Source organism: Anser brachyrhynchus, assembly GCF_964034855.1.
Source record: "Anser brachyrhynchus genome assembly, chromosome: 12".
Lineage (NCBI taxonomy): Eukaryota > Metazoa > Chordata > Aves > Anseriformes > Anatidae > Anser > Anser brachyrhynchus.
In genome coordinates this window covers 6,701,364-6,726,758 of record NC_137707.1, presented here as the reverse complement: position 1 = coordinate 6,726,758, position 25,395 = coordinate 6,701,364, and the positions used below count along the sequence as shown (strand labels likewise).

At 34.8% G+C, this 25,395-nt stretch overlaps 1 protein-coding gene across 13 annotated transcripts in view; it reads left to right on the top strand.

Annotated features, from left to right (window-relative positions):
- WWOX (WW domain containing oxidoreductase) overlaps positions 1 to 25,395 on the top strand; it is a 510,587-nt gene that overhangs the window by 83,194 nt on the left and 401,998 nt on the right. The window lies entirely within an intron of this gene.

Below are 25,395 nucleotides of genomic sequence, written 5' to 3'. Positions count from 1 at the left end.
TGAAAAGAGTAAAGGCTACACATAAGTTAGTTTGTATGTTATAAGTTTTATACAAGTTATAATAACTTACATAACTAATAAAAGCTATGTATAAATAAGATCCTTGCTATCACTTTATATTTAACTTATATTCTGTAGTCATTCAGGGACTGTTCTCTGAGTGTAAAGTATTTCCTATAGAGATTTGTCATTGAAAATTTTATGATATTAGGATTTGTAGTTAGAAGAACAAAACTAAATTACAATTTTTCAAATATTGGATATGCATCTTAGTCTTTCTGACCTGGCCTTGCGTGACGCCTCTTGACTTCCTGTCCTGCTGTCATTTTCTTTCATATTGGTCTAGCACTTAGTCTCACTGGAATCAATAAGGTTACTCACATACAAGTGTTGAATAAATAATTAATTAAGGTGATATTACACTTGGTGCATCTTAGCAAAGGTAGTCCAGATAACTTTTTTTTAAACTTCTGTTCGTTGCTTTTGCTGATTGCCACTCACTTGAATCTACTGACTAGCCTGATTGATTTGAACTGTGATATTCCTAAAGTGATTGATACTGCTCGATGTATCAACAATTGGGAGAAATGGGTGTCCTGCAAATATAGAGTGCAAACCAAACTGCTTTCTAATATTTCTGTCCAAAATTTTTGACATGCTCAGTTTTAAAAATGGTAATCTAGACTGGCAAAGCATACTTGGAACTCAGTCATCAAACCTGATTACCATGCTCATCAAAACCTAAATGAAATACTTAAATAGCTTGGTGCTATAGGAAAGCTGGATAGAAAATGACAGATAAAGTGGTATCTATTGACAGGAATAGTCCCAGTGAAGGTAGCCTGAGTGCTTGACTGAGTTTTGTGTATTTGTGCTCATAGATAGAATTGCAGTAAAAACAGAAACATTTCTTGACAGCAGTCGTGTATTCTGACATTGGGAAATTGAAATCGGCAGTTCTAAGTTTTCTACGCATCTCCTCTACACAAAGGTTTTTATTATAGCTGCTAGTATGTTACTATAGTTAAACTGTAGTGAACTTTCTATAATGGGAATGCAGTTACACTGAAGACAGATGTACGGTTTCTGTAGAAGTAGTAAAATGAGATATCCAAGGCCAATAGACACCTGATGACTGTGCCCATTGACTCTACCTACATTATTAAACTTCTTTTTCTAATTGCATTCCTAAGTGGTACAATTTGTTCCAATAAAATAGTGTGTAAATCCAGTTTTGTTCAATGTTTTCCACAGATACACCAACTTGCTGTTTCAGTTTATAAAATCCTTTGTATTGTTTTGGTTCAGTGGAAAGAGAAATGAGGTAATTAAGAAGGAGTTTGCCCACTGTTTTCTCTGTAGTGCATAGCTATAGTCAATGCTGCCAATCTCCTTGCATACACAGAACTACCAAAAAAAAAAAAAAAGCTAAAGAAAAAAGGTTCAAATATTGTTACACCAATGTACACTTTTTATTACAGAAAATACACCGATGCTTTAGAAGTTATAACATGCATTTTATGTCATCCTATATGTTACTGGTTTATTTTGAGGTAATGTTTCATTATTGCTATACTATGATTAAATATTGAGAGTATTGCTTTTCCAATTGTTCTAGTGCAGTATTTAATGAGTGCAATTAAATGGAAAAATTGCCTTTTTAACAGATGATAGTCTATTAGTGTCTCTGTCTGTTCAGAAAAGAAAAGAAGTGAATTATTAGAATGACAAATGAGTCAAAGTTACCACAGTGATGGAGAGGTGCGATTCCCCTCCACATAATCTTCAATTAGTGATCTTTGTAAGAGGATGTTTTTCAAAAGGGTAATAGAGAAGTAATGAGATCAGAAGGAGGTCAAACCCAGCCTTCTTCATTTGGCAGTTTGATTAATTTATTTCTCCTTCTTGCAGATTGCTGTAAGGGGCTTTTGTCACCCAGTGTTTTTCATGGGACTCTAGTCGAAGTGACTGCTTATATTAGTCTTTTGTGTATCAAAGAATGTTCATCCACTTGGAACAGAAGGGTTCCCAATGGTTCAGATTTGATCTTTAGTACAGGCACCCATGGATGGTTCTGAAAAGGAAATCTTTTGGGAAGAAACAATCCTTGATGCTTCCTTGTGTATTCTTTTGAAGAAGAAAAAGTAAATGACTGGACGTACTATTTGCATGCAGTGCAGCTTATATCTTTTTGAGATGCACTACATTTAAGTCAAAGGAAAGGGAAGCAGAGTGACCGAAGAATATGAAGTTGCAGTGAAGGTGCTTTTTCCTACAGTATCTTCTTAAAAAGTTTGTACTTGACACACGTGGTATTTTATGTACACTTTAGGCATTCTTTCCTGGCATTTTCTTTCTTGCCACCTGTGTAGAAAGTTTTCCTTCAAGGAGTAATGAGCTATTTCAGAATGGTCGTCATTTTTAACCTGAGTGGCTGCAGCTCCATGCAAGCTCCATGCAGCTGAAGTCTACCAGTGCCCTATGCTACATGTAGTTTTACATCCATGTTTAATTTATTCTCTAGTAGTAATTCACCTCTTTTTAAACATTCAAAGTAATTTTTCTATGAAACTGAAATGCCAGTAGCATTTTTTCAGCCTTTTCCTCAGTTTTATTTAATGTGCACTGATCAACTTTACTCTGCTAAAAGTTGAATATATTTGATAGCATTTCAATTTGGATATCAAGTCAGTTTTTCTGTGCAAAGTAACATGACAGTAGAGGAGCAGTGGATTTTAATTTAATATGACATTCTCTTGCATGTGTGACAGCAATAGTTTCATGATATCCAAGAGTGAGCTATGCCTATGTTTTCTCAGTTTATGCTGAAGATACTCACGCAACATTTATTTTTGGCTTTGGTGAGGTAACATTGTGAGTTTTCTTACTTTCTCACACATCTTTGCAACAATCATTTAACTGAAATTCAGAATAATCTCTTTAAAATGTTTCAACAATAATAATAATAAAAAAGATACTATGGACCAAATAGGACATAAAATGATTTTATGGTACTGATGATGTAATCTCTTTTTTGCTACAGTGCTATGCAGGCTTCTGCTCAACAAGTTTAATAGACTAGTTCTTCAAATCAGCAGAAGAAAAGAATATTTGGATAGTACGATATAGCGCATGTCCTGAAATATTCACCTAAATTCATCACTGGTACAAGTCCTTTGAGTCATGCCAGCAATGAATGTGGCCCATTTTCTATGCCCCATTAGGTATGACACATACCTCTCTGTGGTTGCTGAACACCATTGCGTTCCAGTCATTTGGATGGATGTCTTTTTAAGAGAGAGCATGGATGGCTGCCTAACACAAGGAATGGCCTTTCCCATGGTCCTGTTTCCAGCTTTGCCACAGAAACATTGTGGGACTTCATCTGGGGATGCAGCCTCTTCAGGCTCTTCATTTGTCCATCCGTTAAATTGGAATCACAGCCTTTACTAAAGAAATGTTGTTGTTAGACTATTCTAATGTCCGTAAGGGCTTGGTGCAACTGTACATAAGCAGTAGGGCCTTCTGAATCTCATTGCACGTGAACAGCTGTCGAACTATGAGGGCTTGTGGTAGGTAATGTTAGTGAAACAATTCCTGAAGAGCCCTCCACCCCCCCATACACCAGAAACAAAGGAAAAACAGCCTTCCTCTTTTGTTGCTTTCTTGCCCCCTATTTATAAAGTTTTCTTCTTTCTTCTTCAGTAGAGGTTTAGTAGCAGGTGCTAGCAACACAGGAAGTGAAAGAAGAAAATTCTCAGGCAAGTCATGGCACAAATTTAAGTCACAATTCCTGGCTTCAGCTGGGAGATCATCTTGCCCAGTGGTAGCTGGCAGAAGGTGGGAGGTGTAGAGGGGTTCCAGGACCCACCTGAGGGCAGGTTAGGGTGCAGCAGGGAGTTGGCTGTCCTGCTTTCTGCCACAGCAGGGAAGTACCTTTTCAGGGTTTGTCTAAGCCTTTTGAAAGGAAATTTACACCAAATAGTGAAGCAGACTGAGTTCCTATGAAAGGCAGATAGTTTTGTCTATTGTCTTTTTTTTTTTTTTTTGTGTGTGTGTGTGTACGAGGCTATGAGGCTCTGCTTGTGTAAGCAATCAGTCCTTAGAGGTTCTGTACACTAAAGTAAACATGATACGATATATGGTAGGCTTAGATCTAGGAAGAAACTTTAATATCTTCTGTAAGTGTTTGTGTAACTAGGTCTTAGTAAAATTTCCTTTTCTGTGAGCTAAAGTTACGTGAGTGCATGAGTGGACAACTAAGTTTGGCTTCATTTAAAACCGTTCATTTGCTTTGACCACATCTCTGACAGTCAGATGTCAGAAACTGCTATCTACCAGAGATGTTTTCATCTGGCCACTATCATATTCTGAGTGGATTATTTTCAATTTATTATCATTCTGATTATTTTCCAATGTGCTGCAAGCTGTATGTGTTAAGAAGAAAAGTGACTCCTCTACAAGAGTAAGCCAAGACTGAGTTACAACATTACTTATGATGTATAGAATGAAATATAAAGTACATCTGTATTGTGTGTATATACAGTGCAGATATTGCAGATAAAGAGGCTAAATACCAAAGGATCTTCTGATTGCAGTGTTTATAATTGCAGCACAGAGAGACAAGAAAATTTTGTGAATTTCTCCTGTTTTTTTTCAGAAGCTGTCCCTTTGGGAGGAATTTCTATGTATACTTACATATATTTATATATAAACATGTCTCATACTTATCAAACTTCTCTCAGAGAACAGAAAAAGTAAAATTAGATTTTTGTAAGCTGGAGTGATGTTCATGTTCTTATTTTCAATGTATGGTAAAGTAATCTTTCAATTTTAGTTTTTAACAGTATCCTATAATATAAATAATCTAGTCTTTTCTTCTGCAGACTGTTTAATTCAGACAAGTTGAAGTTGCCTCCAAAGATTGGCGTCAAATTGAGGAAACCATTCATGTAGTAAATAAGATAATTTGTTTCCACCCAAAAAGATTAAAATATAGATTTTTTTTTTTTTAACTCCATATGATTTAACACATACAGTACCTGTGTCTCTATGATTCTGAATGCATTTTGGAATTAACTGCTTCTACAATAACTGCTTGTTCCTCTTCTGCATTGCATTTTTTACTTGAATTTCCTGAATTTTAATTATTAAAGTCACTAAAGCTCTTTATATATTTTGAAGATATTAATAAGTGTTTATGTAATTTCAAAATGTGATGGGAAACTGATGCTCCTTATGAAAGCAAAGCTATTAAAAAATAAAGTACTATAGTTTGAGCATTACTGCATATAAAAAAAAATGGAAAAAATGTGCCATCATTAATTTGAGACTATATATTTCTTTGTGTTTCTCATTTTTGTATCTTTATAAAATCTGTTGTTATCCGTATGTTCAGCTAGTCTTTCAGAATATCAGTCTTTCTGTTCATCAGTCTTTCTGCTCAATTCAAATAACAATTATTTTCTATGAGTTTATGAGAAAAAACTGCTTAGTGGAAGCGGAACAAGTGTTGTTAAATGTGAGGGATTTATTTGTTTATTTTTCCTTTTCTTTTGGCCAGAGATGGTCGTTGCAGATACATGTTCTTGGAATACTGTATGGAACCTGATCTGTTAGGATTATGTCTCTTAAGCCTTGCCTACAAAGGGAAGGCAGACCGAGTAGCTGTAAACTGATAGCGTGTGAACTCTTTTGCTGTTACTCCAGTGTAAGGCTGTCTTTTCTCAAAGTTTGGAAGTGTAAACATGCTGGCCTACTGCAACTAAAATAATTCCAGTCTTATGAAGTTGCCAGCTCCAAAAAGCGAGTTTCCCCTGCCACGGCATTTACAAATTTCCCCTTAGATAGATTCAGATGATATTTATCAGCCTCACCCAGGCCTGCTTCTTATTGCACAATCTGTGCATTTTTCACCTGTCAGAGGCATGGTCTGCTTCTCATGTGTAGGTGCCGTGGTGGGATTTGCTCCAGGCATCTGCGCTACTGCTTGTGTGCTCATAGCCTGAGTGTTCTGAGGAATGCTTTAGGAGAAAAAAGTGACTTTCTCTCTGGAGTTGTTATAATGACATACTGGCAAAACCATAAACATATAGGTAAAATATGAATGTGTATAAATGAAAAAAGCAAACCCTTAATATGTGAGTAGTTCTTATCCAGCTTGCAGTAAAAGCTGCTTATCCTCAGTCTTGGTTAATAGCGCCCAACTGCGCAGCTTTAACTACTTATGTTACCTACTTATATGTTTTTATATTCTGTTTTTTTTATACTCATAGAAGAATTTGGTAGTTTCCATGGGTTTTGTTAGGTGTAATCAGCAAGAAACATTTATTATGCAGACATCAGGCTCTATTATTCTACTAAAGGTGGGGCTCTCCTCCATCCACTTTGATGGTCAGAGTATAGTCTGTGTAAGTACACTCCAAGTGTAAGTACTTCTTAGTATTAGCATTAGAGAAGTCTGTACTACATACCAGAAATCATTTGCGACTGCCCTAACCATCAAAAAGAAAGACAAAAGAATTTTTTTTCCATATCTTCAAGATAAAATAATGTGTTGGCTAGAATTCCCATATCAGCCTGGCTCCTTCATAATGCAATATTAAGTGTGTAATGGCTTATCTATTTTTGTGCAGAATCCGTTCCAGATAATAACCTCAAATAAATAAACTGTTTGTGTTTAGGCTTTTCTTTTTTTGCTGTTTTTTATATCAGACTAACATTAACTTCTGGGATTGATCAATTCCTAAATATGCAGGTCATTCTGTTCTTATACGATGCAAGAATTTTTATATACACAACCTATTTGTCCAGACTGGCTTCCCCCACATTTTGTTCATAGATATGAATTTCTGAATGCTTTTAGCCTCAAGTACTGAGGCTAAATGCATTTGTGTAATAAAATCTGTGAGCAGAAAATTGTACTGCAGAAGTGAAAAACAGTGAAAAATCTACAGTGAGAAATCACACTCTGTTCAGCTGAAAGTTGAAATATCTTTTCAAAAATTTCCATGTTAAAATATGAAATTATTTTTTAGAATAAATACATACATCAGCTAAGCTTTTTCTGAGACTCATTGAAGACAGAGTGACAATTAGATTAGTCTTGGTTTCTCCTTTTTTTTTTTTCATGTATTTTTTATGATTCATGCTCCTTTGGCAAATCCACTTAAATTTTGCAAAATAAGTATTTCTGAACATAGTATCTAAAATCATAGCTTTTAGATAGTTAAGTAATGCTAAATTTCCCTAAAGTTTCATGAAACTCTAGATACTCTCATACCTCACTGGATATTACAATGGTAGTTCTGAGTGACAAAACCACTTAGACTCCATGATTGTTCCCATATGTTTTTGAAAGGTAAAACAGAACATTATCATCTTTTTAATAGGAACACTACATGATTCATAGGTGGTAAATATTTCATGCACTTTGCAGTTGCCTTTGTGCAAGAAGGTAAATGGAAAGTAAATCCATGTGTACTTTAGACAGTAAAAAGGCATTACTTTGTTACATCATATAAACATGTAGATTTGATTCTCTCTTTACTCATGCTGTAAAAAGAAAGTTTTAAAGTGTTTAGCCATACCTGAAAATGTAAATGCACTAGCCTAATGTAATGCTGAAGAAAAATTAAGACAAATGATACTGCATCCATGCCACAAACTGCAGCTTGTACAAAATTCACTTTAGTTATTATACTGTGAATACGTGTGCTAAACCTCCTCTGTGTACGCACAATTTATGTTGAATGCAACATGAATCATTTTAATAGACCAAGCAAAAAGTCCCCAAAGTCGATTTTCAAATTATGAACCTTGGAACAGAATATAACAACAATGAACAACAAATAGTTCAGATTTTAGTCTGAACTACAAATGAACCATTAAAGGTACAGTGTACTCATTCAGAAAAACATTTCCTCCTTATCACCACAGTGGTTGAAAAGCATAACAAGAATATTTTTTAAAGGTCAGCTCTAAATTTTCTTTTTTTTTTTTTCTACACCTTATTAAGAGGGACATTCATGAAGCTGATGCCATGAGGATTTTAACATTATTTTGAGGCTTGGATGATTCTGGTTAGATTCTTTCTCTGATCTGCCATGTAACCTTGAGAAATTATTTTGTGAGTTGGCTTTTGTCCTTGCCCTTAGGTACTTTAAAATTCAGGAATCTGTTCAGTATTACTGCTTAAAGAATGGCTTGGCTGCAGATGGGTCATTTCAGAGCAAAGCCTTTTCACTGAATGAATGCCACTGTCCATTGTTACCAGGACACAGCAAGGAGGTGATAACAGATAAACACGGGTCTTTCAAAGGTTTGTAAGCAAATAAAATTCAACACTAAGGGAAAAAAGAGTATTTGAGTACCATCTAAAACCTGGCCCTAACAGGTCAGGCTGGCTGTCAGTCTAGAAAGAGGTGCCAGTTTCTGCAGCTGACTATACATGGCAGGTTGCCACACATATTAGTAAGTTTTTACGCCCTTTGTGAGTTCAATGGAATTCATATGCTCGTGAAGAAATGCTGCAGAAAGAGCATGGCCTTACTGTTTGGGACAAGTTCTGTTCAAAATATTTTGGTACCTAAATTCTGGGCTACTGCTTCACTAGGCACTTAATTTCAAAATGTAAATCCTCAACATCTTCCCTTAAACTCTGGAGGAACCTAATTTTTTTTTGCAAAGAAACTTCCACGGTAATTTACATGTTTGGTTTTGGCCATCTTTAGAATTGATTTAATCCTAATATTGCTGAATACGTAAGCCTTTCTGAGCTGCTTTGTTTATCTGAGCCTTACTTGGTGAATGCTCTTAGGTATTACGTAGTGGATGGAGATGCTCATGAAATTTTGCCAGGAGATAATGTGGTTGTTTTTAATCATAATGGTTCACAGGAGGTCTCTGTTTGTCTCTTTTTTTCTTGCTTAAGAGTATTTGATTTAGCGCCCTCCATTTTATAGGGGTGAATGTTCTGGGCAGAAGGTGATTGCATTTGAGGGAACCTTCTCCCTATTTCTTTACCTAAGATATCTGAGTAAGGACTGAAGGATTATGTTTGGAATCAGGGAGGTTGAGGGCTTTGGTTTTTGTTTTATGCAAGAAGTATGAAAGTCTACAGCTGTAGTAGCTTATCAAAGGGGGGGTTGGAAAGGAAACCCTATTTCTCGTGTCCATCTTTTCACTTGCCCAAGTGAGATTGTACAAGTACCAGTCGTAGTTTGAGGCTGTACTTTTGGTGAGGGCCATGGATACAGGCAAAACGCTCTTACTTAACAGCACCCTTAAACATTTAAATGAATTTTGCATGGGCAAGGTAGCTAAAAGGCTTGGTGGAACAGTCTTAACACATGGTGTTCAGAGAGCTGGGCTTGGCATCTGATCAACTGACTACAGCAACTAACATTCCCGGGTTCCCTGGCCTGTCTGGTCTTCTGTCAAATTTAAGGGTGTTTGCCCAGTTTTTAGTTCTATATCATTGCACTTTTCAAACACAGTGAGGTACACTGTCCAAAGGACAGGAGGAGAAATTCTGTAATTAGTTTGTTTCACTAGGCTGAACAGAAGACTCAGCCAGGTGTGGAGGAGATTGGACGGTATTTATGAATGAACGTCATTAATTTGACAAGATGATGAATTAACATTTGTAGCGTTGGAGCCCGACTTTGAGCAGTTTATGTACTCTGGTCAGTGCGGGGTTCGGCATTTTGTAGCACATTTGAAACAGCGTCAAGTGGCTTGGAAACAAAGGTCAGCAAACTGAAACGGAAAAATGATCTGCTAAAAGTGATTCAATTCCCACCTTTGGCTGTCATCCTTCTGCTGCTCATGACAAAATGACATTTCTGGTTGGATTTTAAATCTTAGAAGTATCTACTTATTTACAGCAAGTGATTTAACTTCTTAACTGCAACATTTTTTTTTTAAAGGAAAGATGAAGTTTTCAATACACTTTGGTTCCTGTCAGTTACAATGGGAGCTGAGCTCATTAATAAACCTTTGAAAAGTTTACAGGGGTCAGATATGCTTATCTGCTTATCTTTAAAAATGCACCTAGGTACTTGCTTGAATTTGCTTATGTGCTGGATTGAAATAAGGAAATTAGGAACCAGACTTGTAATTGTACCATGTACTTTTACAGTGCTGGCAGGTACTCGGTGGAACTTTATTTTTAAGTGTATAGCCATCATATTCTTTAGGAAGAAGCCAAGAAAGTTAAAACTTAGCACCTTTAGAAAAAATTCTCATGCAGCTTTTTATTCAGTTTTGAGAAATACCTCAGGTTTTCTGTCTTATATGAGTGATTTTTTTTTTTTTGGAGTTGTCCAATGCCATAGCATGAGGTGTTTTAAAACTGAATTGAAACCAAATGCTTGCAAGTGCTAAAAGCCATCTAAATGGTTGGCTTACATTTGCTTATTGCCTCATCTACTTCACTGATGTTTTTCTTTTTTTTTTCATTGCTGGATAATTTCACTTATTAAATAATCCATGCATTTAGTTGATTATAGGAATGCCGTTTTTGTCTTTTTCTTAACAAAATTCAATACTTTCAGAGCTTTTTTCCTTTAACTTGTCTCTGTCCTCCTAAACTTGCCTACTTAATCAAAGTCTTATAAATGTAAACCTTCTGTGCCTTATGTTGGCACATCTTTTTCAGAAGGGCCTAAGAGAATTAGTGAGTCATGCCTGGAAGTGCTGTGTTGTACCTCGTTCAATTCACTGTGTTCTTGAACTGATCAAATTTGCCGTCTAGATTAGAGAAGACAGAATAAAGTAAAAGAAAAAAGACTCTCAAAAACTGTGCTGAATGGTTCCATGGGAAGGGAGAAAAGGCCTACATTCACATAACTTTGTCAGTCAGATAGTTAGAAATTGGCAATAGTCATGGGCTTTGCAAGCTACAGTACGTGATCATCTGACTCCAAAGTTCACAGCCATTGTGTATCACTGTCAGGTCTGGAAACTATTTTGACAGTACATGATGGTTATGAAACTTTTACCTGAAATAATATAGGGACAACAAGATTTTGTAAACTACTTAGCATAGCCTGCGGAGTACTGCATAGGAACTGCATAGGTTTCCTGTGAAAAAATACATAGTTCTGACTGCTTCTAATGTCACATTGCATTATAAGATCATCGTTATAAAAGTATAAAACTAGCTTCACTGACAATTAACTTTTGTTTTCCAGTGAATTTGTCTTTGTAATTTCACTGAGTCTTTGTAACTGATGTTTTTTAATAATTGCATTATTTTAGATGCTATTAATATAAGCACCTTTGAAAAGGAAACTACTATAACTTTTTTGGAAGTTTACATTTCTTTTACAGTAAAAGATTGGAAGCTGTTCTAGATTTCCTTGGCAAGTTTGTTTATTTGTGCATGTCTTCAAAAGTTGCAAGATGAATGAGTTTATACAATCAGAAGATTAAAAAAATATTACAAGCCTCTCATTTGTGATTGCATGTTTTCTTCTTCTTCAGGCTGGTAGGGGAAACCACAGAATTACCCTGGGAATCAAGGCAATGGATCAGTACTTATGTCTAAATGGAACTTGGTGTATTTTGGCAGGACTGTATTCAAGCTGTTTATATATGTATCTGTTACAGGTTATTGACTTAAATTTATAGCTATGCAAAATATGGTGTTTGTAAGTTATCTCAAAAATATATTTTGACTGTATGTACTGTTCACTAGCTATGCCATTAACTGCAAGTAGCATGACTCAAAACAAGCAGATCTATAGAATGAAACAGTTGGTGCCAGAGACCCATCATCCTACTTATATTTATTTTAAGGATGTTAATCTGGACTATTTATGAAACTGGTGTGATAAATTGCCTGCATTTGATACAAAATTTTGTCAGGAACTTTGCTATGTGTATTCTTTTCTCATTTATTATCCCCAGGAACAATTTGAAATGACTGAAAAGCAGTCATGATAAGTGAGAAAACCATTCCTGAAAAGCTGAGCTGGTTATTTTTCCTCTCCCCTTTGTCCTTCTCTATATGTAATATTTTGCCACAGTTTATTCTGAAAGCTGGAATAGTTTCTTCTCTAAGCAAATTTTATTATAAAGCAGATAATTCTTTATATCATGCAAGTCAGAACATGAATTTCATGCAGTTGAAGAACAACTTTTCCATCTACTAATCCAGAAAGCACCAAATTCAATTAATTTTAAATATCAACTCAAAAAAAATATATTGGGTAACTTCTGGTGGTTTGGGGGTTTCCTTTTTTTTCTTCCTGACTTGAATTCACGTTATTGTATGTCAATGGCCCAAGAAGGTCTAACCAAGATCATTCCAGTATTGTATTGTGCAATGTGTATTGTGAATTCTAAGATACAGCCTCAGCATCACAGAACATAACATTTAGGCTGGTAAAAAAGTAATATGGATAAGCAATCCTTAGACTGGCTGAAGCCCAAACCAGTAGTAAGACTGGAGAAAGAGTCCTGTGGTTTTGTCTAGGCCTTGATCTAATTGATCATCCCACTCTCAGATGCATGAGACTGGAGACATGAGGAAATCTTAGTACAAAAAACAACAGCAAAACAAATCTGAAAATCCTCTCTTTTCTTTCTCTTATAAATTTTGACATTTAAAACCTTTGAAAAAATATGTGTATGTATGGAAATATGTTATTTATATTCCATCAGAGAGTAACAGTAATTCCAATATAATGGCAAAAACCTCTTTATTGCTCAGGATCATGCATTTTCTTTGTTTTGTGATATATTGTATGGATTTTTGGTGTAACTACACTTTTTGATCTTATTGAATATAATTTATGTGTTGTCTTATAGAAAATTTGTTTCACAATTCATTAATTATTTATTATTACTTGACCTTACAGTACATAAAAAATCCTATCCCATAACTGTAATTTCAGTTCTCTCTAGTGTGAAATCAATCACATTCCACATCTTTTATATTATTTAAAATGTGAATGATGAAATTTTCTTGTTCGTTTCTCTGGAGTTACTGGGAACTTTGAAACTTTAGCATGTAGGAAATAAGCAGGGTGACCCCTGCAGACCTGGGTAAACTACTGATTATATTGCAAATGGCACAAAAATGTTTGGAATAAAAGAGCTATCCCTTTTTGTAAGTGGCTGATGCTCAAGAAAGTCTGGTGCTGTTAAAAAACATGCTGTTAAAAATCTGCACCATAGGATTTTTTTTTCTTTTCTGTATGAGTTATATATGGATTACTACATAATTATTAATTTGTACTTCCTCCCTGTCTCTACAACCTGATACTGAAATAGGTTATGCTAATGATACAAGTTAGACTAGTCTGGTTTTTAAAGCTGGTGGGAACTCTGGTAATTGGATAACTGGATAGTTCACTTCTGATACTTGTGTTCCCTGTACTACACGGCTAAGGTGATACGTATCATGTTTATATTTGCAGTTCAGAAACAATTTATGAATGTAATAGGAAGTAGTCCACAGTAAACAGGAAAATGATGACAATCATGTTAGTGATACTGAGCTATGGTTTCAGATTACTTTGAGAGTCATTTTTAAAAATACATGAGTAGATAAAAGAAAAAGAGAAACCAGTAGTGCACTTGAGATTTGGAGGGCATATATACTTTTTTTCTTTCTTTCTTTTTTTTTTTTTTTTCCTGAAAAACCACAATGGAAGTATTATCACAAAGCATAGTCTTGAAATGATATTTTAAACAATAGGAATATGTTTATGGAACAAATTACATTAGTACCTCATCCTGCACATGCACAGAAAAGACTTTTGTCTTTCTCAAAAAATCCTCTTATTATTATTTAATTCCTTTTCTTCCTTTTGCCTACATCTATGCATGTGTGTAAATATATATAAAAGCTCTATAGGACCGTTTATCGACAAAATATTGTTTTTCCTCCGTTATTGTTTTGGTAGTTAAATGTCAAAGTTGTATGTTTTAAACCATAATCATATTGCAATATATAGTACGCTATGCAAACTTCCAACTATAATAATATATAATTGTATTAAGCAAAAGCCATTCATATATGAAGATCAGATATAATTAACAGTATTTAATTTTACTTAAATGACAAAGATGATGATTATTATTTTTTTAATGTAGATTTTCCTGATGCACAGGCATACTTAGGAAAAATTGTGAGTATATGTAATATACAAGGAAATACAGTTTACTTTCTTGAAATATGCAGTACAGTGTATAAATGGTGTTTGGGAAAAATAGTAAAATGAAAAGTATAATGCTATTTTCCTAAGCCACATTTGCTAAATGCAGACTTTTGCAAGGTCAGCAGTTATCGCGGAGTTGAGTAGAAATGGCTTCAGTGGCTTTAACTTTACCAGTGCCCTTGATGAGGTGCAGAGTTGTCAGTATTCTCGTAAAATTCCTCAGTGATGGCTTCTTCTGTTCTCTTTATTTCCTTAAGTGAACATCTGTCTAATTGTTCACCTCCATTGCTTTAGTGCTTTCCTCATGCTTTCTCTGTTTCCAGACAATAAACTTTATTTTCTTCATAAGAATTCAGTCTACGCAAGGGTATTAGGCAGCTTGTTTGCACCTTTTAATTTCTGGAAGTTTTCCAGAAGGGCTTTTTGCTGTAGTTCCAATGGGTTCATCAGTGAATCATGTAACATAATGCAGCATTGTGTTTGGGTTTTTATCCATTACCTTCTGTTTATAAACATCTGCTTGGAAATTTTCTTTTTGATTTTTTTTTAATATGTTTTACATTTTTGCATGTGGCATATGGGTAAGATATACAGTTACTGCTATTTTTTCAGGTGTTCAGGTAGGTACAGCCAGTATTTACCTTAAAATTTGGGAAAAGCCTAAACTATTAGCTAAAAAGACAAAAAATTAGGGTAGGATATATGCCAGTTATTTAGCTATGTGACAGTATCTTTTAAATTAAAATGCATTTAATAATTGAATTACTACATTTAGGACTGTCATTAGCCCCTGTGGTTGCAGAACTGCAGACGGGATCTAAAAGTCTTTCTGTCCAGTAGAGAGAGTGTTACTCACAGACTTATCGTGCTGCTTCTCTTCATGTTCAGTTCTTTGTGTTTCAGTTTTGCTTCTTTTCTGAAAGGGAAAGAAGGGAAAGGGAGTATTTTTTTTCCCCTTGCCTCCCCCACCCTCTATTCTATAAAACATTTATGTCATTTTATATCAGTCTTGCATGCTTATTCTTCAGGCATATTTTTAAAGTTAAAATTAGTTTTTAATTATGCTTTTCTTGCTGTTTTACTTGCTGTTGTGGCAGCACCTCCTTGTTTTGTATGTACAGATATTGTAAGAATGTAATTCTAAGGTATAGTCTCTGTCCGTGTAACTACATTATTCACTGGCGATTTTTATTTAGGAAATTATGTAAGAAAAGTAAGTATAATGGTAGGTGAGCATTGACACTCCCATTATATTGCTGCATGATACAATTTTTCTGGAGTCCTTTTGTTATCTATAGATCAAAACTTTATCCAAAGAAATCATGTATATTTGGTAAAAGAAAATCTCAGTTTTTTAGGTTGACAGTACTTAAAAATGAGACAGTTTATTTTGGACTTCATCCACATTTATGCTAAAGCTGTTTTTAACTTTCTTAATTATTAGGACAATGTGACATGGCCTTATGACCCTTTCAGTCTGTGTCTGAACGCAATCAGCTTTTTGCATCTATAAAATACATGGTCTGGACTTTGATCAGGGATTTTTAGGCATCCCTGGAATTACATCAGGTTTTAAATGATGTGTTTGGTTTTATATCTACATTGTTGATGACAAATAGAACAAAACGACTCCTGAAACAGGCCACATTTCCACAGAAATTTGTTTCTGGTCTTTGTATTTGTTTTGTTCTTGTTTTCTTTGTCACATAGTTTTTATTTCTTTAGGAAGAAAGTACAGAAAAATATCGTCTTTTTGTCATCAGAAATCAGGTAGCATGATGCCAGGTTTCCATATTCTAGTACTGTTCAAATATGCCTGATATTTTCTTGTACATGCAGAAAGACTTAATATTATTTCATCAAAGACTATATTGTCTGTATTGAGTGTATATTAAGAACCTGATCCTGCCAACCCTTATTTCTACAAGAAATCTTTACTAATGTGATTCCATCCTTTTATTTCACTTTCTAAAATTACATGCATAGCAATGTGACCTGAAATGGTATCATTTTGTGTGTATCTCTTAGGTAGGGGATGGGAACAGTTGTGGAAACAAAAGAAAGAACTTGTATATACATTTACTTCTTTGAGGATACTGTCCTGTAAAATAGATATTTATTTTTATCCACAATAAATCTATTTTATTGTTTAAAGCTAGGAGTTTATAAGCCTTGAACTGTCAGTTAAAATGTCTTAAGAAGCTATTTACTCATTTTATTTCATTTCCTTGTTCGTCTGATGTATTAATTTCTACTTATGTTGAAGCATCCTGAAATTATTCATGATTAAAGAAGTAATGTCTTTTAAAAACACGCATATGTGTGTTTTCCCAATATTAGGAGTGTGTGTATGTGTGGGAACTATACCTTAAATCTATTGGCAAGCCTTGATGTACTTCATAATAGCTGCAATGCATTTTTAAACCTGCAGACGTCACTATTCTGCCAATTAATTGTGCTGCACTAAATGTTCATGGAGCACTATGACCACGTTTAAAATATATGTTGCCTCAATCTAGCAATTATAGCACTTTGTTTTTAATCTGAAACAATTTCATCAGATTTATTTTAATATTGTTACTTCATTTTCAGCATTCCACTACAGGAAATACAAGCTTTCCTTTTAACTTGTATAAGCCATGTCCTAAGCCTGTCTTTAATTATTAGTTATTGTTGTTTCAATACAGATTTATGAACTATTTATTTTGTGTCATATAACATACCATTTTTAAGCAACATTTTTCAATCTGAACATAGCTTCCAGGAGGGCAAGCTGCCCAGAACATCAGTGATCTCGCAGTTATTATTTTGTGTCATATATAATCTTGTTTTTTTCCTGCAACAAATAAATCTTTGGGCCTCCCTGCAAAAAACATTTGTGGTTACAGTATAATAAAAATAAACCGTTTGTCGTGACTGCAGCTGACATTTATCAGCCTATTTGTGGGTGCTCTTTCTCTCTCTGTATAATATGGAACATAATTTGTCACTTTGTAAATACATTCCAGCCTAAATCCCTGCCAGCATCTGTTAGTGTTTGAAGGATTAATGCACTGCACAGTGCATGTCTGCACTTTCAGGCAACAACATAGCTTATGATTATGGATCATGAGAGAACAGGGGAAAAGGGTTCATTTTGTATTTACTTAAACATTGTTGCCCTTTTGACCATCATGCTTTTCTCGTCTTGCCTGGCATCTGTAGGAAGGATGCTAACATTTTCTGTATGTGCTAAGCATTGATGTGAAATCCTGCTGTGAGTTTTATATGTCAGCTTATGTGTAGCAGGACATATAAGATAATGTATCTTTAATGTTGTGGATGATTAACAACAATAATACAGTATTGCAACAGTGGTGTTACTGCTGTAATCTGTTTAGAAATACTGGTTCTTTCTCCAACTTCTGTCATTTCCAAAAAATCCATTGCCACCTCTATTGCATATTTCTCAGCAACCCATTGGTTTATTTAATCTTAAGACTTCAAATTGAGCAAGTTTTTAGAAGAAAACAAAGTGTGTACTTTCTAAATTATCTCAATGCTCTTTCCTTGTTGCTGCTTTTGATAATGTGTTCTGCTATCACTTCAAATCTTCCAGAATGAAAAGAATTGAAAGCATTTGAATAGGAGGCTCTCCACAGTCCAGATCCTGTTACATGTTCCCAGGCTCCCTCTATTATTCTGTAAACAAGAAGATATGTTTATTAGAATAGTAAACCATACACATGTAATATATTGCCAAGATTATTTGAGATTCCCCAAGATAAATTCAAATGAGCTTTACAGGAATGAGGTTTGGAGATGGAAAGAAATGATCTACATCCAGAGAAAGAAAAAAAAATCCAGCTAAAAGTAGGCTTCCAAGGAAGTACCAGCAGTTCATGTACATTAAGAGCTAGACAAATTCCTACTGCCAAAACCTATGGTAGATATTTTTTTTAAATGCATGTAATTTCTTGTTATTGAAGCAGATGTGTACTGCGTGCAATGAAACCATGTGCATCCAAGAAAAATCAGGGACATTTGGAGCCTGTAAATTGAAGTATTCCGAAATTATAGTCTAGTAATTTCTGTGTATCTTTTTTTCTTCTGTATGGTTAAGGAATAAATAATTTTAAAAACGTTCCTTGGAAACTGACTTTCCTTACTCTTTTTAAGTATGATTTAGGATTGTTGTGGTGTAGTTTGTTTCTCTGAATATATTAATTTCAAAGGGAAATGCAGATATTTTCTTTTTTTTTTTCTCCTTTAGAGTTGTCTTCAGAAGATATAAAAGGCCAAATTTGCAGAGACATTGATCTAAGAGTTAGTTAATGTACAGATTGTGAAATAACATAATATTGCTCATAGTACGAGTATTTATTGCTGAAGAAAAGAAAATATATTAACACCAGATAAAATTGAGTGGCCACAAAGAAATAGATAAGTGTATTTTGTATTTCTTTTTATAAGTAGACATTTACATAGAAATAGATACACAGTTTAGAAATATTGGGGATTTAAAATGACTGATTGCATGACTAAGAAAGCACTTCCATGTCCAACTCAAATATACAAGCTGTACCTAGAGACTTCACATAGTTGTATTTATGACGTAGGTTTTAAATTATAAGTAAATTAAGTATTTGGAAGAAGGAAAAATATTGCTGTGAATAGTGCTTTGTTTAAATGGGAGGACCAAATGCTGAGTTGGTGTAAGGCATTCTCAAAAACTGGAACTCCTTATCACGTCTTCTTTATTATTCTTCCATGTCTCTTGTCTTCAGAATTTAAATTTGCTCATTTGTTGTCTTAGTTTTTATTTTTTTGCCAGTTGAAGATCCAGACTTCTCTGTTGCTTTTATAACCAAATTGAGCTTAATAGTTAAATCGCTAATTTAGAAGCTTGTTCTAGACTATCATTTGTAGGGAGCTACAGTTTCAGCTTTAAGACATGCATTTGTAATGCAATCACACTTCAGCTTGATGGCTTCAGATTTTTCTGAAGAGGCCTCCTACTGCTTTAAGTTGCAGAAGATGGTAAAAACATAAATATTTCTCTGCCAAACATCCATATATGTTCTGCAGAAGGGGTGGAGAAGACGAAAATAATCATAATGAGCTATTCTTCATGGTAAAATGTAGGTCCGAGGATGATCAGTTATCTTAACAATGTGTAGACTGCTATTCATTTGAGTTGGATGAAGGCAACCTCTGCTGGAATTGCATTTTTGTGGAGGACATGAAGATCTTGTTACTTAAACAGGAACAACCAGCCTTTATAAAATCATTATTTTGAGAAAGTTAATTTGCGGCATGGAAGCGTGTTCAACGGGACTGAGCAAGATGAGTACTAGAATAATTTGAACCAGCAAATTAGAACTAAAATATAGGTAAAAAAAAAAAAAAAAAAAAAAAAAAAAAGTTGGGAAATAGGGAAACCAAGTATTACATTTTCTTTCCAAAGAAAGAAACAAAATCCTTTTAATCTCTGATTGTAATGAAGAATCACAATCAATCCCAGTTATTTCTTTGTAGGTCTTTGTAGATGTATTGGTTAATAAAATAATATTTAGGTGTTTTTTTATCATGTGTACCTCTTCTCTTGCATAAAGTTAGTGAAAATTTGAAAGTAATATATAGAAAATTCTGATATATGGGGGTAAAGAAAAACTAGAAAAATTAGTGTAAAACTGTTCAACCACGATCTCTTCTAATGGACTTTAAGGTATCTCAAATGTAGCATAAGAATGTATTATTAAAGCATCTAGTATGTGGATTTGGTTACTCTTGAGGCAGTTAAGATTCTCTTGTCCCACTCAGATCCATGAGAAGTAGATGTATAGCATTCAAAGCCCACAACAATATGAAGCTGGCATTACATAAATTCTGTTTTGCATGAAGTACCAAATGTTGAATACATTAGGGACAATAATATTTACAGTCCTAATCCTGAGTGAAAGCCTTTTTCCCTATTATGTACCTCCATAAATAGTGCATGGTACTGGCTATTGACTGTCATAAGCTGTGTGTCAAATTGTCAGACATGCTTCTAAAACATCCTCTACTTTGACCTCAGCATGGAAATATGGTTTTGTTTGGGCATTGCTTGTCATATGCTGAGTTTTGGTTATTTGTTCATTTTACCTATTTTAAGATAAATCCACAGTCTTTTCATCAGTTTTGATGCCAAATTCTTTTTTTCTGAAGATTTTCTATTTCTCACACTGCATAATATAGTTATTTGCATACCATGTCATCAAGTTTTTTTTTTTTAAATCAAAGTAAACTTTTTTATTTTAATCATTTTATTAGGTTTTCAGTCCTTCAGAGTCAGATATTTTAGTTGTTGTGCTGTGTATTCAGTTTTGAGTTAAAGGCTTTTAAATGCCAGATATACATGTGATACCTTTTGAGAGTAAAATTAGGCAGTAAATTACCTAGTGTCCACTACGTTACATTTTAAGTAGCCCCTCACAAAATGACTTGTACTTACATGAGATACAGGGGCTACAGCATATTTATTAAGACTCTTCAACTCTCTATGAAACTGGAGCAGTCAGAAGTAATGGTGTCTGCTGAAAGATTCTTTATCATATGAATTTACTTTTAGTCATCTATTATTTATTTCAGCTATTTTATATGCCATTATAATAAATATTATGACAGAGAAAGCTTTTATGCCTCAACTTATTGTACTGCTCTTCACTTCCTTGCAATCCTTCAGGAAAATGTAGCTGTGCTTTACCTATATTTAACGTAAATCATCACTTACATTTGAATGAAAAATTCACTATGAAAAAGGGCTCCTTCTTCAATACCAAGACACAAATGCACAATCATGTTTACTGCCAAACTACTCTACCATGCAGTGTTCATTTTTAAACAGTTTTTAAGCTGTAAAGTGAATACATTGCATATAGTGAAATTGCTTGCTTTCTGGATGTTTTCACTTTCTTGTTAGTTTCTGCCTCAATAAGCATTTTTCTAGCATGAGTGCAAAATATAACCAATTGCACTTAAGCATTTTTAATATTTTTACTTAAATAGGGAGCATCTTGCATACAAAACTAAACAGACTGTTTGCTGGTGTTATTTCTGTTGAGAGCAACGAAACTTATCTGAAAATATTGATAAAATGCTTTTAGAACCAGGCATAAAACCATGAAATACAAGATCATTTTTTTTTCTTTGCATTTTTCAAAATGCTATTCTGTTGTTAGAAGAGAACTTGTTAGGAGCTAGAGAATGATACGCCTTCGGCTCTTTCTTCAAAGACAGGATGTTGGTGCCTAGACATTGTTAGCTTCCAACTGCTCTTTGGGCTTCATGAAATGCAAATACTCCCCCTCCCAACCGTGCTGTTTCACTTGGTTCCAGTCGTCATTGTTTTCGCCAGGCTCAGCAGACTGCGAAAGCGCAACCACTCTACCCTTGTGTGCATTCTCCTTTCGGACAGTTTGTGAAGTTGGTCCGAGTCGGGTTGAGAAAGTTGTTCTGGCTCTGGCCGGGACGGTTGTCCTGGGGGATCTGCAGCCAGGGCACCAGCTCGTTTTGCACTGGCTCGTGATAGGCACCATATGGGAATGCTGCTGTGATTTAGAAGTGAGCTCTCTAAATTCTTGTACACCTGTTCTGTTATTTAGTTTCACCTTCAATAATATATTTGAAAGTAAAGTAGTAGAGGGAGCATTAATATCTTTAATCAACTTAATTAAAAAAAATCTAGAGTATTCTGCCTTAGTGTGTTGAATATTATGAAGTCAGTTTTAAGCATGACCGTCTTTTGTATTTGGGAAAGTGACAAGTCCCATTTAAGATTTCTTAACATAAAATGAGGCATAATTCAGTACCAAAAGTATGTGAAGTGAAATGGTGAGAGACATCAACGTAATAAAATTATGACATGTTAGATCAGGATTTGCAGTATATCGTTAGCAATTGGTTCTGACTGGGTTACAGTTACAGTTATCATGCCTTTTAGATTTTTTTTTTTAATAAAAGTTGTATGTTTTATTTAAAAAAAAAAAATACCACAATATGTGCTTCCGAGGCATAGAGGGAACACATTGTAAGAAAGGTAATACCGAGCTACTTTTAAAAACAAACAAAACCAACCAAAATGTTTATGTGTGTCACTAATTGGAATTACTCTTACATTATTAGGAATGTAGCTTGCAAGTATTTTGCTTTTTAAATTTCTTTGTTTTTATTTTTTAATTGCAACAGAAGTAAGAGCGTGGAAAAATGTGGAGTGAAAACAGGTTGGTGCTAAAGGCTTAGCATTTGACGTTCTCAAGCTACAGAAGGAACTGATGGTCTCTGTGGAGTGAGAAGTGCTTGAATCTCAGTTTGCCAGGAAGAGCTTGAAACAGAAAAATTGGCAAGCTTGCCAAAGCCCACAGTTCCTTCCCCAGTTACTGTTTCGAGAAAATACTCAGCTTGGCTTTTTGCATGCCTTCATAAACTTGGGTGGCACATTCTGCTGTGAGTGCTTTGGATGTCGCATGCTCCAGTTTCTCCTATGAGGGAAACAGAGCAAGTGTGTGTCTCCTGTGTGGAATACACACCTTGTGCACATATGAAGCTGTCAGTGTCAGCCTTTTTAAAAAAGCAAAAGCAAGCAGAATATTGAAAAATATATTTTGCCATTTGCTTCTGCTACTTCTTCAATAGAAAAAATTACTAAAACTACCGCTCTTTGTGCCCCCCCCTTTTTAATTTTCCTCAGATCATTGTCAGTGGTTTCTTAAATTTCTTAACAAATATTTTCTTTTATCTTTTTCTGCAACTGTATGTGTATCAAAACTAAGAGGATAAAAAAGGGGGAGTAGTGTTAAATTGTTTGAAATAAACTATTTTACTGGCTGAAGAAAATGGAGCATTAATTGAAAAGACGGCCTCATTTCATTGTTGGAACTTATACCAAAAAACCACAATAATTATAACTTGCATTTGCTATTTAACAGTTAACCATTTGTCACTTTCTGTAATTTATGATTTTTGAAATTTCTGATCTTTACATCTTCAATATATTTATCCACAAATCCAGGCCAATTTTAGCCTGTTTAATTTCTATTTCTGAAAGTGTTTTGGAGTAATCATACTTTTTTTTTTTTTCATTTGGACTTGAATTGTGTAGACACTTCTTTTGCATTCTTGGAATCAGTAGCAGAAACCTAAAATCTGACACCAAGAGCAAAGCAATACCATGTGGACTTGAATCTGCATCCCCAAGAAGACAGTAACTAACAGCTTGTGCTATAGTCTGCTGAACTACTTTACAATTATTTTTATTTTTTTGATCCCCCTTATGTCCCTGTATTTATAGCATTCTTGTCCTTTTCCCCTCGGGAGAATCAGGAAAATGTTTCATCTGAGGAAAGCAGAAGTGAAATAAACCCAGCTATGCACACTACTTCTCTATGAAGTAAGCAGCTTTGATCTGCAAAGCTGAAGAGTTGTGATGCTGCTCTATTGCGTAACACAAGGCAGCATCGACTTTCTCAAGTCTCTGACCTTCAAACAGAAGAAAACATTTACCCAGTGGGGCAAAATGAATCCCAGGACTCGAATGATGTGTGTCTGGTGAGGGTGAAAAGACTCTTCATAAGGATGTTGTGTTTAACATTTTCAGATTCCATCAATTGATACTTCCTGATGGGAACTGAAGCTGTCAAAATTTTGGCTGTATTTATTTCTGCTGTACTAAGTCTAGCTGGACTGGGACAAAAGGAATTTGACTGACATTCTATTTAAACCCAACCTGCAAGGTAACTGTAGCAGGCAGAATGGGTGCTAGTGAAATAAATAAAAAAAAAATGCAGTGAGAAAAGCACCAGATGCAATGAAACAGATCGGATGAGTTGCTTGAACTTGGGAGATAATGGGAGTGCTATTCTTGGCTACCTCTTGTGCTGATACACATACCTCTTCTTTTCTGTTCCTCCAAAATGCCCATTGTATTACTTTGTAATCACAGTAGATCTCATTGCACCGTGCTGCTAAATCTACTATTGCCTCTCCACTCAAGTGCTGCCTTTGGTTACATAGCACCACAGTATCTGCTCATATTTTTCTTATTCTTTCTTCTAGCAGTGCTAATAACCAGTCTAAATGACGATGTATAGTTATATGTAGCCATATATACGTATATACGTTTGTACAGTTATAGGTAGCAAGTTGGAATAGCATGAAACGTCCCTCTAATTTCTTTTCTCCTGAGTGAGAAGCAGATTGGACCGAAGGTTGGCATATCTAGGTCTGCGGGGAGTTACAGGGCTCTTGCCAGCTTCCTTTAGGTACCAGAGTTTGTGAGGTGCTGAGCAGGACTGATCCTAAAAGTGAGGGCAAGCACAAATGCATATGTACATCATTCCTTAGGGGATCTATGCAACATGTATGTCATGCTGCTTGGCATTTTGCAGAGGATGTCTTAAAGTAGTGTTTGTGGAAGAACTAAAGACTGCTGGGCATTGCAGTGCAGAGACATGGTGCATTCACATAACCAAATCAAGCGAAAGCAATTTCAAAATTATGGTTTGGAAAAGCTGAGGTCTATTTGATCCTGGCTGATTGGTGGTTGCAATGGAAATAGACTTTTGGTTCATTTTGTTCTGAGCTTTGGAGTGTAAGCATTTCAAAAGGTATGTGGGCAGGGATCTTGAAGCAGAAAATATGAAGAAGTGGTGTTTGGCTGGTGCCTGAGGTGAGCACCTTGAGGTTAACCTGTCATTTTGTGGCATTGCGCATCCTCTTCTAGATGAAAAATTGGCTTTAAGATCATAAACAGTATCTTTAAAATATCTTCTACCCTGGTAAACTCTTACTGTATGAAAAACTATGTAGGCTTATAGGTTGATTTCTACACTTATTTTATGGTGTCTTTTTTATTACGTGCTGTGAACAACAGATTGTTTTGGGTTAATATATGCAAGTTTGAATTTAGCTGTTTTTTACAGAGTATTTACTGAATATTTTTCTGTTGGCATAATATTTTAAAAATGCTTGCATTAAGAATAATGCTTACTGTACCTTTTATTTAGTGACATATATAGAAGTTTCACTAGCTAAATGGAACGAAAATGATACCATATTAACCTCAAAAGTACCTTGTGTCAATTTATTGTATTATTTAAAGCTATGCCCTATATGGTGTATATTTTTAGCAGAACCACAACAATAAAATTCTATTTTTGGCACTGAATATTGTAGACATCCATTCTTTTTGATGATTTGTATATAC